Source organism: Bombina bombina, chromosome 9 (assembly GCF_027579735.1).
Source record: "Bombina bombina isolate aBomBom1 chromosome 9, aBomBom1.pri, whole genome shotgun sequence".
NCBI classification, from domain to species: Eukaryota; Metazoa; Chordata; class Amphibia; order Anura; family Bombinatoridae; genus Bombina; species Bombina bombina.
The window spans coordinates 2,829,312-2,847,691 of record NC_069507.1 but is presented as its reverse complement, the minus strand read 5'-3'; the positions used below and the strand labels follow the sequence as shown (position 1 = coordinate 2,847,691).

General features: G+C 39.0%; 1 protein-coding gene across 1 annotated transcript in view; it reads right to left on the bottom strand.

Annotated features, from left to right (window-relative positions):
* The window catches only part of LOC128639990 (polycystic kidney disease 2-like 1 protein), a 400,840-nt gene that overhangs the window by 284,341 nt on the left and 98,119 nt on the right, over window positions 1–18,380 (bottom strand). The gene's annotated exons all lie outside the window — the stretch shown is intronic.

The following is an 18,380-nucleotide window of genomic DNA, read 5'->3' as shown; positions in this document are numbered from 1 at the left end:
TCCTGCTGGCCAGGAGTGATATTTCCAATAGTAATTAGAGATGATCCGTGGACTCACCGTGTCATTTTTGTTTTTTGTTCGTGTATATATATATATATATATATATATAAAAATAAAATACAGGTGTACCTCAGAGATATTGTAGGTTCAGTTCAAGGCAACCACAATAAAGCGAATAAAGCCACACAATTTTTTTTGTTTTCTATTGCATATAAGTTATATTTACACTATACTGTAGTCTATTAAGTGTGAAATTATGTCTAAAAAAAATGTACATACCTTAAATAAAAAATACTTTACTGCTAACCATCATCTGAGCCTTCAGTGAGTCATAATCTTTTTGCTGGTGGTGTGAATATATAGGTGTGTTTACATGTGCAAAATATATACAGTAGCTGAACAGCCAGCTCAAAACAGCAAAAGAAAAAAGTGGAGTTGCAAAGTGTTAAAGCAAACAGCATATGCAAGGGTTAGTGTGTGTCCCACATGCAGCAGGGTTAATAAGCAATATCAGAAATAAGCAAGCAGATGATTAGTGGCTCCCTCTGTCAATGAAGCAAGCGGTAACAAACTTCCCATAGATACTTAGGCGTCTCTGTCCATGAGACCAGTCACTCACCGTCCTCAGAAGTGGAGATACAGCCTTTTCATCTAAGCAGGGGATCCGCTGTAATATCTTCCCAAGAAGAGTAATGGGGTAGTCGAGGTGTAAAGCGTGACACCGATATGCACTGGTAGTCCACCCCACTCCAAATATGGGCCTAACTCCTCCCAGGGGTCAAAGGCTGGCCTGACTCCTTGAGTCGTCGATTAACGTCCCCTTAAACTTTGGTAAAAATACTGGCCACAGCTTGTTTATTAAATAACCAATTAAAAATACCAAATAAATAACTCTTTGAACCATCTAAACTCCATTAACTCTGAAGATGCTAGCTCCCCAACTTAATTCATTAATCTCCCTTTTCTTGTTGACCAGGCCGTATATAAAGTCACCTGGACTTAAATAAGTCCGTTATTTCTTTAAAAACCCGAAGCTCCAAGGAACCCCGTGTCCAAGGAGCTACTTAACCTGCTCCCCCACCCCGTGGGGAGGTTAACCCATTCACTTATGGCCATAGTCCAATCGCAGACATGAGGAAACTAGCACCCACCAAAGACTGGACTGACTGACAGGCAGACCAGTGACAGGCAGACCAGCCCGCCACCCCTCACGCCAAAGATAACAAAACCTCTTGGAGCCCCAAGAGAAAACGCCTTAACCGAAAACAGGAAGGTGTACACCAACCTGCAAATAAAATTCACCAGTAACCGCATCCTCCAAAGCACTTTGATGCACAACCACCCCTTTCACTCCATGCATAAGGCTGCAACCAGCTTGTTCACCTTCTTCCTCCTGTTAAGTCATACTGGAGCCATGCCACCCTCCAACCAATCTCGTAACCATGGCTGACCATACGATAGTTAAACCCTGGAAAAACTCACGTACCCTCCCCAAATCCTCCTCAATCATACTCACCAGGATTGTCTGAGGCAATAAACCTAAATTATTACCTCGGCCTGGACAACTAGTACCCCTGGAGACAGGAACTGTTCAGCTTAATCCACCACCCGCGGCAACCCGCAATCCAATCTGAGAACCCGTACTCCAAACAATCCAATAGCATTCCTTGTTTATCTAACCCCTGACAGGAGGCCCTCCTTCTCAACCGCAGCAGCACACCCGGACCAATAAATGAAAGATCGGCCCAACACCCACATGTGTATCAGACCTACAATGATATGAAGAGAACAACCATAACAAATTAAACACCCCCAACAAAAGACTAGGAGAACCTTCACCTACCAACACCTTTAATAACCTTTGCTACCAAACCCAATACAGCTTCAGTGGCAGCCCCAATCCTTGATGCAAAGGACACTTGCAAGCCCATGGCAACCACATCCCCATAACCCAGCCCCCCATGGGGCAATTTATTACGGCTGATCAAATTCAGATATCCGAAATGCCCCAAAAAAGAGCCTTGCTTGGGGCAACTGCAAACCCAGACACACACACTGTGGTGACATTTTATCACTGAAATATTCATCTAGCAGTTATTAAAATCCCTTCCCCCAGATATACCTTTCTCTCTGAACTAAAGACACTCCCAATAGCCTTTGACTGGCATTTGATAAACCACTGCCTATTGAATTGGAGTATAAAGAACTGTAACACTATCTCTCTTCTTATCTTGTTCCTGCTGAAAAGATGGCTGATGGTGGACACACTGGAGAATGTGGCTAAGTATATTCCTAGGATTATTTTAGATGTGTTGGCCAAACTGGGGTTATTGTAGTAAAGTTGCCCTGTCTTAAATATTTGGACTGTTTTTGCTGATAAATAGATGTGTATTTATATATATATATATATATATATATATATATATATATATACATACACACATACACACCTGTAAATATTTCTCTTATTATTAACATATATTGATTCCTAATAAATTCTTTGGAAAATAATGGAGACTCTCTTTAGTGTGTTTATTTCACAACTTACTTGTATTGGTTTAGTGGTTTTACCATAGAGATTTAGTACTAAATAAGAATTATATTTAGTATAAAGTTGAATTATATTTTAAATTAATTAATAACCACATTTTGGCGGCCATGAAGTTGTAGACAAATCCATATGCAAATTAGTTTTGCAGGAATTAAAAGATATGTTGATTTAATTTTAGAATATTGCAGGATATATATATATATATATATATATATATATATATATATATATATATATATATATATATATATATATATATTATTTTTTTAAACATTTTCTAAAGAATATGCATGGTTTGGAAAACCTGTATTTCAGGTGGAATTGTCTGTATAAATTTGCATTTCTATAGAGTTTTATGGGTGATGGTAAAATAGTAGCTCAGTCAAAGTTTCTCATTTTAGAGCAAATACAATTGTGTGTTACTGCAAAATGTTTAAATTTAACTGCAGTAAAAGCTAGATTTGGTGTTTTATAGCAAAGTTTTTGTATTTAGTACTGTATTTAGAGACATGATATTTACTTGTTGTCTTGGTCCCATCGAAATGTTTGTTTTTTTTACAAACTTTCGGCTAGATTACGAGTTGTGCGTTAGGGTAAAAAAGCAGCGTTAAGAGGTCATAACGCTGCATTTTTACGCACGCTGGTATTACGAGTCTTGAAGGTTTAGGTGTACCGCACACTTCTTTGGCCTTACCGCAAAACGACTTACGTAAACTTCGTAAAGTCTTTTTTCTATGGGACTTCCATAGTGCCAGTATTACGAGTCTGTCCTGGGAGGCCAAAAAGTGAGCGGTACAGCCTACCCCCTCAAGAGTCCTAAAGCATTTAAAAGTCAGTAGTTAAGAGAGTTTTATGGTGCAATGCCGTAGCATAAAACTCATAACTAAAGTGCTAAAAAGTACACTAACACCCATAAACTACCTATTAACCCCTAAACCGAGGCCCTCCCGCATCGCAATTACTATAATAAATGTACTCCCTAACTTAAATATAATTTAAATAAATCTAAATAAATATTCCTATCATTAACTAAATTATTCCAATTTAAAACTAAATTCTTACCTATAAAATAAACCCTAAGCTAGCTACAATATAACTAATAGTTACATTGTAGCTTGCTTAGGGTTTTTTTTTAATTTTACAGGCAAGTTTTTATTTATTTTAACTAGGTAGAATAGTTACTAAATAGTTATTAACTATTTAATAACTACCTAGCTGAAATACAAAAGTACCTGTAAAATAAAACCTAACCTAAGTTACAATAACACCTAACACTACACTATAATTAAATTAACTAAATTAAATACAATTTGCTAAATTAAATTAGCTAAAGTACAAAAAAACAAACAAACACTAAATTACAGAAAATAATAAACAAATTACAGATATTTAAACTAATTACACCTAATCTAATAGCCCTATTAAAATAAAAAAGCCCCCCCAAAATAAAAAAAAACCTAGCCTAAACTAAACTACCAATAGCCCTTAAAAGGGCCTTTTGCGGGGCATTGTCCCAAAGTAATCAGCTCTTTACCTGTAAAAAAAAATACAAACAAACTCCCAACAGTAAAACCCACCACCCACACAACCAACCCCCCAAATAAAATACTATCTAAAAAAACCTAAGCTCCCCATTGCCATGAAAAGGGCATTTGGATGGGCATTGCCCTTAAAAGGGCAGTTAGCTCTTTTGCAGCCCAAAGTCCCCAACCTAAAAATAAAAACCACCCAATACACCCTTAAAAAAAACCTAACACAAACCCCCTGAAGATCGACTTACCGGAAGACGTCTTCATCCAAGCTGGGTCGAAGTCCTCAACGAAGCCGGGAGAAGTCTTCATCCAAGTTGGGCGAAGTGGTCCTCCAGACAGGCAGAAGTCTTCATCCAGACAGCATCTTCTATCTTCATCCATCCAGCGCGGAGCGGGTCCATCTTCAAGACATCCGACACGGAGCATCCTCTTCTTCCGACGACTAAAGCTGAATGAAGGTACCTTTAAGTGACGTCATCCAATATGGCGTCCCTTAGAATTCTATCAGCCAATCGGAATCAGCCAATCGGAATTAAGGTAGAAAAAAAATCCTATTGGCTGATCCAATCAGCCAATAGGATTGAGCTTGCATTCTATTGGCTGATTGGAGGAGTCAATAGAATGCGAGCTCAATCCTATTGGCTGTTTGCATCAGCCAATAGGATTTTTTTCTACCTTAATTCCGATTGGCTGATAGAATTCTATCAGCCAATCGGAATTAAGGTAGAAAAATCCTATTGGCTGATGCAATCAGCCAATAGGATTGAAGTTCAATCCTATTGGTTGATCCAATCAGCCAATAGGATTGAGCTTGCATTCTATTGACTGATCCAATCAGCCAATAGGATTTTTTCTACCTTAATTCCGATTGGCTGATAGAATTCTATCAGCCAATCGGAATCTAAGGGACGCCATCTTGGATGACGTCACTTAAAGGTACCTTCATTCAGCTTTAGTCGTCGGAAGAAGAGGATGCTCCGCGTCGGATGTCTTGAAGATGGACCCGCTCCAATCCGGATGGATGAAGATAGAAGATGCCGTCTGGATGAAGACTCTGCCCATCTGGAGGACCACTTCTGCCCGGTTGGATGAAGACTTCTCCAGGCTTCGTTGAGGACTTTGGCCTGGCTTGGATGAAGACGTCTCCCGGTAAGTCGATCTTCAGGGGTTAGTGTTAGGTTTTTTTAAGTGTGTATTGGGTGGGTTTTATTTTTAGGTTAGGGACTTTGGGCTGCAATAGAGCTAACTGCCCTTTAAAGGGCAATGCCCATCCAAATGCCCTTTTCAGGGCAATGGGGAACTTAGGTTTTTTTAGCTAGTTTTTTATTTTGGGGGTTGGTTGTGTGGGTGGTGGGTTTTACAGTTGGGGGGGTTTGTATTTTTTTTTTACAGGTAAAAGAGCTGATTACTTTGGGGCAATGCCCCGCAAAAGGCCCTTTTAAGGGCTATTGGCAGTTTAGGCTAGGGATTTTTTTTATTTTTTGGGGGGGCTTTTTTATTTTAATAGGGCTATTAGATTAGGTGTAATTAGTTTAAATATCTGTAATTTGGTTATTATTTCTGTAATTTAGTGTTTGTTTGTTTTTGTACTTTAGATAATTTAATTTAGCAAATTGTATGTAATTTATTTAATTGTATTTCATTTAGTTAATTTATTTAATGATAGTGTAGTGTTAGGTGTTATTGTAACTTAGGTTAGGTTTTATTTTACAGATACTTTTGTATTTATTTTAACTAGGTAGCTATTAAATAGTTAATAACTATTTAGTAACTATTCTACCTAGTTAAAATAAATACAAAAGTACCTGTAAAATAAATATAAACCCTAAGATAGCTGCAATGTAACTATTAGTTGTATTGTAGCTATCTTAGGGTTTATTTTACAGGTAAGTATTTAGTTTTAAATAGGAATAATTTAGTTAATTATAGTAATTTTATTTAGATTTATTTAAATTATATTTAAGTTAGGGGGTGTTAGGGTTAAGGTTAGACTTAGGCTTAGGGGTTAATAACTTTAATATAGTGGCGGCGACGTTGGGGGCGGTAGATTAGGGGTTAATAAATGTACAACAAATGTCCACAGCGCTTCTCAGGTTACTCAAGATTCTTTATTGATTACTCAGACATCCAAATGATAAGCAATGTTTTGGGTAACAACCCTTACTCATGCTTTACATATGTGCTTATTACCTTCACCTTTTATACATTTTAAAACAGTCACAATTTGTGCCAACCACCATATTAGTGGCTCTGCTGTCCTCTTGTGGTGAAAAACCATCATTACACCTTTTATTATTAAAAAACACACAAAGATTAAAAACATGCTGACTATAACATAGCAACAATGAATATCACACGTTTGCCTATTGCTGTTTAACCTTTTTCATACATTTACTGTTTCTTTCATATATTGTTCAAATATTAGTAGATTTCTATTAATTCTTAAAGGAAGACTGCCCAATCATATTCTCTGTTCATAGAGAAGTACCTCTTATGGCCTATAAAAGAGTGAAAAATCTAGGGGATCATCTAATAAAAACTGATGTAGGATCCAAAAAGACAGACAAACATTTTTAAATAAGAAACATTTGGGATGCTTCCCATGTTTGGGATGCATGAGTTGCAGTTCCATGGTAAAGGGCAATAGTTTCTTTCACCCAAGTAAAGGTAAAAAATACTTTATAAGAGATTACTACACATGTGAATCTACACACATAGTCTATTTAATAAAATGCCCATGCTCGCTAATTTACATAGGCGAATCTATACGTATGGCCAGAGATAGGATGTCACAACACAGGTCCAATATTAGGAATAACAACACAGAAGCAACGGTATCACATCATTTTTTAAAATGTGGCCACCAAATAAGTCAACTTAGATGGCAGATCATAGACAGTGTAGGCCCTCAAAGGAATGGCAGCAATAGAGAGAGATTGTTAAAGCAAAAAGAAATGTTCTGGATCAGGGAATTAGAAAGTTTGGTACCAAAAGGTATGAACAGAGAATATGATTGGGCAGTCTTCCTTTAAGAATTAATAGAAATCTACTAATATTTGAACAATATATGAAAGAAACAGTAAATGTATGAAAAAGGTTAAACAGCAATAGGCAAACGTGTGATATTCATTGTTGCTATGTTATAGTCAGCATGTTTTTAATCTTTGTGTGTTTTTTAATAATAAAAGGTGTAATTATGGTTTTTCACCACAAGAGGGCAGCAGAGCCACTAATATGGTGGTTGGCGCGAATTGTGACTGTTTTAAAATGTATAAAAGGTGAAGGTAATAAGCACATATGTAAAGCATGAGTAAGGGTTGTTACCCGAAACGTAGCTTATCATTTGGATGTCTGAGTAATCAATAAAGAATCTTGAGTAACCTGAGAAGCGCTGTGGACATTTGTTGATTGTTGTGGATCTAAGGGATTGTTGCAGAGTCCCTGTCCTACGTGCGCAGATTAAAGAGGTTGCTGTCTCATTACTTGCACGGTTAATAAATGTTGGTAGGTGGCGGGGATGTTAGGGCCGGCAGATTAGGGGTTAATAATTAACTAATGTTTGCGAGGCGGGAGTGCAGAGGTTTAGGGGTTAATATGTTTATTATAGTGGCGGCGACGTTGGGGGTGGCAGATTCGGGGTTAAAAGTGTAGGTAGGTTGCTGCGACATTGGGGCCAGCAGATTAGGGGTTAATAAAAATAATGTAGGTGTTGTGATGTCGGGGGGGGGGGCAGATTAGGGGATAATAAGTGTAAGATTAGTGGTGTTTAGACTTGGGGTTCATGTTAGGTGTAGACATAACTTTTATTTCCCCATAGGAATCAATGGGGCTGCGTTACTGAGTTTTACGCTGCTTTTTTGCAGGTGTTAGACTTTTTCTCAGCCGGCTCTCCCCGTTGATTCCTATGGGGAAATTGTGCACGAGCACGTACGACCAGCTCACCGCTGACTTAAGCAGCACTGGTATTGGAGTGTGGTAAGGAGCAAAATTTTGTTCAATGCTCACTTCTAGTCTTTTAACGACGGATTTCTGAAAACTCGTAATACCAGAGCTGCAGGTAAGTGAGCGGTGAGAGAAAACTGCTTGTTCACACCGCATAGCCTCTAACGCAAAACTCGTAATCTAGGTGTTTAGCTTTAAAGTACTTTGTTTTCTTACAAAGAAGATGGTTGTTTGCTGAGTGGAACAGCATTTAATAGCTGCCATAGTAAGGTTAAAGTGATTTACTTCTGCTCCTTTATAAATGGAATATAATGTCCATTTTATAAAGATTGTAATTTTCTTGCACATTTTTTTAATTTTTTTTTTTTTTAATTAATTTAATTTTTTACAAAGGATTCATTTCTGTGAATGTGTTACACCTAGAACTGTAGTTTTCCCTATACATATGTTAATATTAATTCCTTCCTGTTGGGGGAAGGTGCAGAAGGTAGATGGCAAGGTATATTGTGAGTGTGTGATACACTACTTGGATTTAAAAGCACAAACATTTTTCAATTTGGTCTATATTTTTGGACTACAAATGTTTTTTTTTTTTGGTTTGTTTGTTCTTATAAATGCTTGATTTCTGCTCCTTATATGCAAAATTATCTCCTTTACAGAAAGTCTAAGTTCCTTAACTTCTGTTTAGTCTGGTGTTTCATTGCCCTATAGATAATTCCTTGCATTTGGGGCAGGTAAAATAGTCTGGCAAACTATGCTGTGAGACACACACTATTCAGAGTCTGTTCCCCAGATTACATTCAGTGGTTAGGAATATATATTATATATATATATATATATATATATATATATATATAGATAGATCTATAGATCTATATATAGATATATATATAAATAATTTTTTATTTTTTTATTTTATTATTATTATTATTATTATTATTATAGTTCTAACAGCTATCTGTTAAAATGTCTGGAAAAAAACTATATTTCACTGGAAATATGTGATTTTAACAATTACATTAATAAATACAATAGTCCATTCCTCATCCCAGAAGCTAAGAACCAAAAATGTGAAAGTGTTTTAGAGATTCTAACACAGGTAGTATCTATTAAAAAGATTAATAATAATAAAAGAAAATGTATGATAGCGCAGGCAGTGATTTCAACAACAGAGCAAAATAAAGACCTTAAATTAAAGTTAGATAACACACAGACTGACAGAGATTGTATTAAGCTTTCTGCTTTAACTAACACCATACAGATCAGTAAATTACAACGTCAATTAAAATTAACAGAACACAGCAGAAACGAATACTCAAACAAAATGACTGAGATACAGATGAAAATACAAATGAAAATAAAACAAGAAGAAGAAATAATTAGTGATATTTCTGGGAACAATGCAGATAGTGATAACTTACTGCCACAAAGGAAAGAGCCAAAACAAGTAATAACGCAAGATAAAATGCAAGTGGCCCCACTAAAAATCCAAGTTCTGTTCCAATTTCCCCTGTCATAATATCTGAGCATTTTAACAACCTGAAAGTTCCTACAGGTTTTTCAAATCAGACTAGGCCAATGACTGCAGCAGATAAAGACATTTTTGCCCAAACAGCTTTAATAACTTTTCACACTGGTTTCACAAGGGATCTGAAAAAGCCATAAAATTAAGTATGAGCATGCAGGAATGGACAGAATTGCTTCAAGATGCCATGGGCCCCTATGCCAACAGGTTATTAGGATTCACCTCAAGCATATCTGATCAGGCTGGGAGAATAGTTAAAACCTTTTTCAATTTTACTAGTCTAGAAAAAGAGATTAGTGAAATTACCATGAGACCTCTAGATGGGCCATTTGAAGAAGCAAAAAGCTTTATTCTGGTGTGTGCTGCACCAGCAACAGACCCAAACGGTCTGGGGGGTCACCAGCTCACATACAGAGGGTACTTGAAGCTCTCCCCAGAAAATGTCAGGAGTTTGTAAAGCTGTATGATCCAAACTCCACAAACTTAGATATGGTGCTCACTAGAGCTGAGAAGTGGTGGAATTATCACCCATACACCATTAAGGCAATTTCTGCAGTGAAGCAGTCACTGGAGAACAATCTGAATATTTACAGGCAGGAATCAGAGAGGGGCAACAGGAGACATGTTTGTGGATATCAGAATAGTAGAGCTTCAAATACATGAAAACGGGAGAGACAGGAATTTAAATAGCGACATTAACCGAGGAGAAAACAAGTGTAAAAATTGGAGGTTGAGGTCAAATGAGAAAAGCAATATGGCCAACTTAAGTTATTGGGAACTCAAACAAAAAAACAGGAGAATGAGAGATGAAATTGGGTTTCTAAAGAAACAGCTGACAGAGTTGGAGAGCTCAAATTAAATCATTCATTTTTGTTTATAAGCATATTTGTTTGCAGTACATTTGTATCATGTAATGTGTACTTAATTTTTAAGTTCAATTAATAATTGTAAGTGTTTTTCATTAAGTTTAGAATGCATAGTTAATCGATGCATTCTCTTTCTAAAAAACAACAACAGATACCTCCATTGTGATTAGTTTTGGGAGGCCACATGCAATAAAATTTCCATGTAAACTGTCTGAAGTCTTATCTTTCAGAAAGAAAGCCAATGAAGATAGAAGGCTTCTCACCTTTCCTTCCAGCTTTCCCCCAATAACACATATTATAGATTGTTGTTGTCATCAGGACTGATCTAACCAAGAAGCTATGATGGTGGCGTTGGATAAATTAAATAAGTATAAAATGTATCACAATAGAGATGTAAAATGGGGCATTAGGCCAAAATAATATATATCATAAAGGGGTAAATAACAATATAGGACAAGCAACATAAGTTAAGTAAGGGGGCGAGTGGGATGATGCAATGATAGAGGCACATCCCAACTTGAAGTTAATAACTGTGAATGTGGTTTCTACTGCAGATGGAGTGTTGTAGTGTGAAGTAAATATATTCCTGGTTTTAATCTTTTTTCATTCCTTTGAGGGTCTTGGAAAAAAATAAAGTGGTTCAAAGAGAGACGATTGGTAAAGCACAAGCAAGGACCAGATGCCAAACAAAGATATTCAGTGAACCATTATAACGTTTGTTTTACAGGCACAATTAACACTTTACTAATACAGATTTTACTACACGCATAGCCATCTAGTGTACCCACACTCACACACTCATACATGAATTTTTATGAAAATCATGTTTTTCTTGAAGGATGCAGACTTCTTCCTGTACCACTGCTTGAAGAAGGTGTCTTCCAGAAACTGGCAGTAGGACTGGGAGTTGAGCTTGACTCCATCCTCAACCCGAAAAGGCCCCACAAGTTATAGCTATTTTAGGGGGATATCTGTGTGTGCAGGTGACTATTACTGTGCATAATTATTAGGCAACTTAACAAAAAACAAATATATACCCATTTCAATTATTTATTTTTACCAGTGAAACCAATATAACATCTCAACATTCACAAATATACATTTCTGACATTCAAAAACAAAACAAAAACAAATCAGTGACCAATATAGCCACCTTTCTTTGCAAGGACACTCAAAAGCCTGCCATCCATGGATTCTGTCAGTGTTTTGATCTGTTCACCATCAACATTGCGTGCAGCAGCAACCACAGCCTCCCAGACACTGTTCAGAGAGGTGTACTGTTTTCCCTCCTTGTAAATCTCACATTTGATGATGGACCACAGGTTCTCAATGGGGTTCAGATCAGGTGAACAAGGAGGCCATGTCATTAGATTTTCTTCTTTTATACCCTTTCTTGCCAGCCACGCTGTGGAGTACTTGGACGCGTGTGATGGAGCATTGTCCTGCATGAAAATCATGTTTTTCTTGAAGGATGCAGACTTCTTCCTGTACCACTGCTTGAAGAAGGTGTCTTCCAGAAACTGGCAGTAGGACTGGGAGTTGAGCTTGACTCCATCCTCAACCCGAAAAGGCCCCACAAGCTCATCTTTGATGATACCAGCCCAAACCAGTACTCCACCTCCACCTTGCTGGCGTCTGAGTCGGACTGGAGCTCTCTGCCCTTTACCAATCCAGCCACGGGCCCATCCATCTGGCCCATCAAGACTCACTCTCATTTCATCAGTCCATAAAACCTTAGAAAAATCAGTCTTGAGATATTTCTTGGCCCAGTCTTGACGTTTCAGCTTGTGTGTCTTGTTCAGTGGTGGTCGTCTTTCAGCCTTTCTTACCTTGGCCATGTCTCTGAGTATTGCACACCTTGTGCTTTTGGGCACTCCAGTGATGTTGCAGCTCTGAAATATGGCCAAACTGGTGGCAAGTGGCATCTTGGCAGCTGCACGCTTGACTTTTCTCAGTTCATGGGCAGTTATTTTGCGCCTTGGTTTTTCCACACGCTTCTTGCGACCCTGTTGACTATTTTGAATGAAACGCTTGATTGTTCGATAATCACGCTTCAGAAGCTTTGCAATTTTAAGAGTGCTGCATCCCTCTGCAAGATATCTCACTATTTTTGACTTTTCTGAGCCTGTCAAGTCCTTCTTTTGACCCATTTTGCCAAAGGAAAGGAAGTTGCCTAATAATTATGCACACCTGATATAGGGTGTTGATGTCATTAGACCACACCCCTTCTCATTACAGAGATGCACATCACCTAATATGCTTAATTGGTAGTAGGCTTTCGAGCCTATACAGCTTGGAGTAAGACAACATGCATAAAGAGGATGATGTGGTCGAAATACTCATTTGCCTAATAATTCTGCACTCCCTGTATATATATATATATATACCTGTAAATATTGCTCTTATTATTAACATATATTGATTCCTAATAAATTCTTTGGAAAATAATGGAGACTCTTTAAAGTGTTTATTTCACAACTTACTTGTATTGGTTTAGTAGTTTTACCATAGAGATTTAGTACTAAATTAGAATTATATTTAGTATAAAGTAAAAATATTTAAAATTAATTAATAACCACACACACCGCCGGCAAAATTCAAGCAACCGAACCATAATGGAAAACAGACGCCGTCCATCCCTAGAGCGCCCGGACCCTTTAACACCCCCAATAATTTGACGGACAGGAAAAACTTAGTCAAATCAGCAACATTTAACAACTTAAACCCCAACACATGCCTTGACGCCCTCTGTGATGGCTCTAACAGAAAGCAATCCTTTCCCTTTTCGCCCAAACTGTTGCATAGACAAACAACGTTCACTGTGCTAAGGAAGACCTCAGAGTGTCCTAGTCCTCAGTAAGAAGGAACCCCCATCCTCACTGGGAATTCTCTCCCCCCTCTGTTTGCCCACTGCACAAACTCCCAGGAATGATGCCAACGAAACGAGAAAGGGCATCGGCCAGCGAGTTAATAACCCCAGAAATGTGTTTCGCTCCCACCAACGCATGGAAACGCATGCATTGCAACGCAAATGCCCTCAACAATTCCAATGACCGTGGGATAGGAGGAGGTGGGGGCAGATAATGTGTTAACTGCTGACACCCCTCCTGTTGTCAGTGCGGACAACACTGCCCCATTCTCAATTGATTCTGCCCACACAAACATGGCCACCAGCACTGGAATAGCTAAAAAAAAAAAAAAAAGTTTTTTTTACCAACCCTGCCTCCTTCCATTCAGCTGTTCCTTCAGTCGCGCACCATCTTTCCCAAAGACTGCATCAACACCTACACTTCCAGCCGCACCAGTGGCCAATACCAGCTCCTCACAAGAAATCTGTGCGCCCGAATCATAGCAGACCAGTTAAACTCAAGACAAAAACACCTAAATTGAGTCACTGTTTACCACCCCGGAAGACTAATAAAATGATGAGGCTGTTTCATGCCGGCCGCAGCCAATGTCAAACATCTGCAAAAAATGCCCCGCCAGGGATAATGCGGGGGGGGGGGGGGGTAAAATTGATTTTCCCCAGCAAAATTGCAAAGTCTCAAGCGTGACCTTAGCCGACTCCCAGAAGGACCGTATCTCCTACTGCAAGGCCACCTTTGATCCCAGTATTCTGTGCTCCATTCCAACGGACTCAATAGTAATCCAAAGAAAATAAGCACTATCAGGCCTTCTGACTTATCCAATGCTAGGTACCCCACAATCCTCAGTCTTCTATAAAATTATCCATGATGCATAACAGGCAAGAGTAATTGTCAGGCCAGACCAACAGAAAGCCGTACAGGATAAAAGTATGAGATTTGCATTTTAGGGTCTATTTGCGTATATGAACCAGCTGATTCCATGTATGAAAGCCACAACCTAACAAAATGGGTCGAGCTTGTAGACACAATCAGAACTCATTACCTTATTACATTGTGTACATATATCTGCTTCTGTGTCTTATATCGGTCCCTAAAACAATCACCAATACTTGGAGAGAACCATGGAAAATTAACATTTTATCACCTTAACCTCTCCAATACCTCTACCAGCTATGATAACACAGCTTGGCCTTGCTGTCAAAAACTTTGAGGGGTGGGGATACCACAGGCCAAATACCCTATTACATCCACCGCTAGAAGGGTAATGGAAATATTTGTAAACAATTTAACACACTCCATTATGTAAAGTGGATCATTGGGATCAAATTAAAAGGGAGGGGGGGACATTGAGTAAACTGTCCCTTCAAGATAAAAAGTATGGAAAATACTACCTGTAGTATTCTGACCCAGACCCCGAAATCTCCTCACCAGAGAGAATACCATATTGACCTTACAGACAATAATCATATTAGTGATTTTAAAACAGTAAAACATAGCAGTTGCAACGCAAGATGAGATCCCTCAATAAGAGGGCGATATAAAATTATCATACACTTATAAAATATATCAGGAATTTGTAAAACGCCACCAGATTCCGCAGCTCTATAAAGCTAGGCGGTATATAAGATAACATTTATAGAGATCAAATGGGTATTAGGGCCCGCCCAAAGTATTTTTTTACTTTTGCAGTCGTCTCCTAGGAAGGCGATCTACAAACCGCTGGGTTCATAGGATATAACCCTACCCTATTAGTGCCACTAGATTCTACATAACAGAAAGGATGGTGCCTCTGCCAGCGCTGGGACTCTCTTTGTCATGAAAGATTGTAATATTTGCACTCCCATACTACAGTATAGATGAAATAATATGTTCCATATCAAGACAGAAATCCCTCCGAGGAATAAAAGTGGAAAAACCTTAGCGAAAGATAATTTTCAACAATAAATAATTGTATGAACCTCCTATATAACATATGCATTAAATACTATAATTATAGAAATATCTGTATGACATCGAAATACACATATAATATATATTCTTCATAGGCAACAAAAACATGAAAAAACGCCTTAAAGAATCAGATGGAACATACATTTAACCGCCACAAGATGGCAGACAAAACAAGGGCTCTTTAAAATAAGAGAAAAATCGTTCTATGCAGAGCAGAGAGTGAAAGCCATCGCCTAGGAGGAGAATTCGTATTAATAATATATACTATGCATATCCTCTAAGGGACCAAACTTTTCCAAGAGGATAGGAACACACCAACCGTGGCAAAGATATAACAATTCTATACCACTACCTGACTGACTGGAAATTATTAGGCCCTAGACTCGCCCCTGATCTAGAAAAAGGCGATATTGCGCCAAAAAGGTGAGCGGCGGGAAAGTTAACCCCGCGATCGCCGTTTAACAATAGGGCCTCCCATTAGCGACAACCACAAAATATAAACATGTACTCTATTAAGGTGCAGTTGAAAGATTCCCTTTATAATCAGTAAAATATTACAGTACTATGCCCCAGTGTAAAGAACACATCCCCCCACTATGCGTACCCACATACATAACACAAAAGGTACAATATAAAAGTCATTACAACACATGGAAATGTAATGTACCCAAATCGCCGGAAACAAAAACCAGAAATCCAGGACATACCAGGAACTCTACGGAACAATGATAATAACATAATCCGCAATTGCTAAACGGAACTGCAGGACATGAAGGAGCGGGAGCCAACCCCATATTAGCAAAGGCGCTGCAGCTCCAGATCAGCATATGGCCAGCGCATTAATAATATACCCAAACTTAGTGTGCTCGGCTACCGCTTCCATCGTTCATAGGACTAAGCACAAAGAAACTACCCACTGCAAATCACCACCGCAGTCTTTGTCCCCTGACAGCCTCTAACACGTGGGTACACAGTAGAACTGCAAAGTACAAAAACAAACGCTTACCGCTCTCAGGCTGCAAGAGATGTGTGGGAAAGAAAAGCACAGACTCTTACGCAGCATCCAGGTGATTTCTTTCACCACCCTACCATCCAGGTGGATTCCGAAAAAGGCAGGGTGGTGAAAGAATCCATACAGGTGGACTCTCACCACCCCTTTTGCTCTCTCTGTCTCTCCCCCCTCCCTTTTGCTCTCTCCCCCCTCTCTTTTGCTCTCTCCCCCCTCTCTTTTGCGCTCTCTCTCTCCCCCCCTCTCTTTTGCTCTCTCTATCCCCCCCTCTCTTTTGCTCTCTCTCCCCCCCCCCTCTCTTTTGCTCTCTCTCTCTCTCCCCCTCTCTTTTGCTCTCTCTTCCCCCCCTCTCTTTTGCTCTCTCTCCCCCCCTCTCTTTTGCTCTCTCCCCCCTCTCCCCCTCTTTTGCTCTCTCCCCCCTCTTTTGCTTTCTCCCCTCTCCTCTCTTTTGCACTCTCTCTCTCTCTCCCCCCTCTCTTTTGCTCTCTCTCTCCCCCTCTCTTTTGCTCTCTCTCTCCCCCTCTCTTTTGCTCTCTCCCCCCTCTCTTTTGCTCTCTCTCTCCGCCCTCTCTTTTGCTCTCTCTCCCCCCCTCTCTTTTGCTCTCTCTCCCCCCCTCTCTTTTGCACTCTCTCCCCCCTCTCTTTTGCACTCTCTCTCCCCCCTCTCTTTTGCTCTCTCTCTCCCCCCTCTCTTTTGCACTCTCTCCCCCCCCCCCTCTCTCTCTCTCTCTTTTGCACTCTCCCCCCCTCTCTTTTGCTCTTTCTCCCCCCCCCTCTTTTACTCTCTCTCCCCCCCCCCTCTCTTTTGCTCTCCCCCATGTTTTTTTATTTTGGCACTCCCACCGCCTATCCTTCCCTGCTGAGCTGCCCACCCGCCACCTGCCCACACCTCCCGCTGCCACCAACAGAAGATCGTTACAGACGATGACACACACAGTGTCACCGTTTGCAACGATCAGGCATCTGGCCTCATATTGAGGCGGAGCACCGATCACACTCCGGCTCCATATGCGGCAGATGTCTCAAGCTTCAAAAGCTCCATCTCTCAGCTGTTATGTTACAGCTGATAGTTGGAGCTCCTGAAGCTGTCTGTCGCCACAAGGCGGCTGCACGCGCATCCAACATTCCTTTGAGGATGCGTGCGCAACTGCCGACGGACATTACAAACAAAATTATAGTATAGATATAGGTGTGTGTATATGTGCACTCATGTGTGTTTGTGTTTATATATATATATATATATATATATATATATATATGTGTATACTGTATATATGTACTCGTGTGTATATATAGGTGTGTATACTGTATATGTGTACTCGTGTGTATATATAGGTGTGTATACTGTATATGTGTACTCGTGTGTATATATAGGTGTGTATATGTGCATATATATATATATATATATATATACACACACACACACACACACACATATATATATATATATATATATACATATATACACACACATATGTATGTGTATAGATGTGCACTCGTGTGTTTATATGTATATAGATGTGCACTCATGTGTGTTTATATGTATATAGATGTGCACTCATGTGTGTTTATATGTATATAGATGTGCACTCATGTGTGTTTATATGTATATAGATGTGCACTCATGTGTGTTTATATGTGTATAGACGTGCACTCATGTGTGTTTATATATGTGTATAGATGTGCACTCATGTGTGTTTATATATGTGTATAGATGTGCACTCATGTGTGTTTATATGTATATAGATGTGCACTCATGTGTGTTTATATATGTGTATAGATGTGCACTCATGTGTGTTTATATATGTGTATAGATGTGCACTCGTGTGTGTTTATATGTGTGTATAGATGTGCACTCATGTGTGTTTATATGTATATAGATGTGCACTCATGTGTGTTTATATGTATATAGATGTGCACTCATGTGTGTTTATATATGTGTATAGACGTGCACTCATGTGTGTTTATATATGTATATAGATGTGCACTCATGTGTGTTTATATGTATATAGATGTGCACTCATGTGTGTTTATATGTGTATAGACGTGCACTCATGTGTGTTTATATGTGTATAGATGTGCACTCATGTGTGTTTATATGTGTATAGATGTGCACTCATGTGTGTTTATATGTGTAT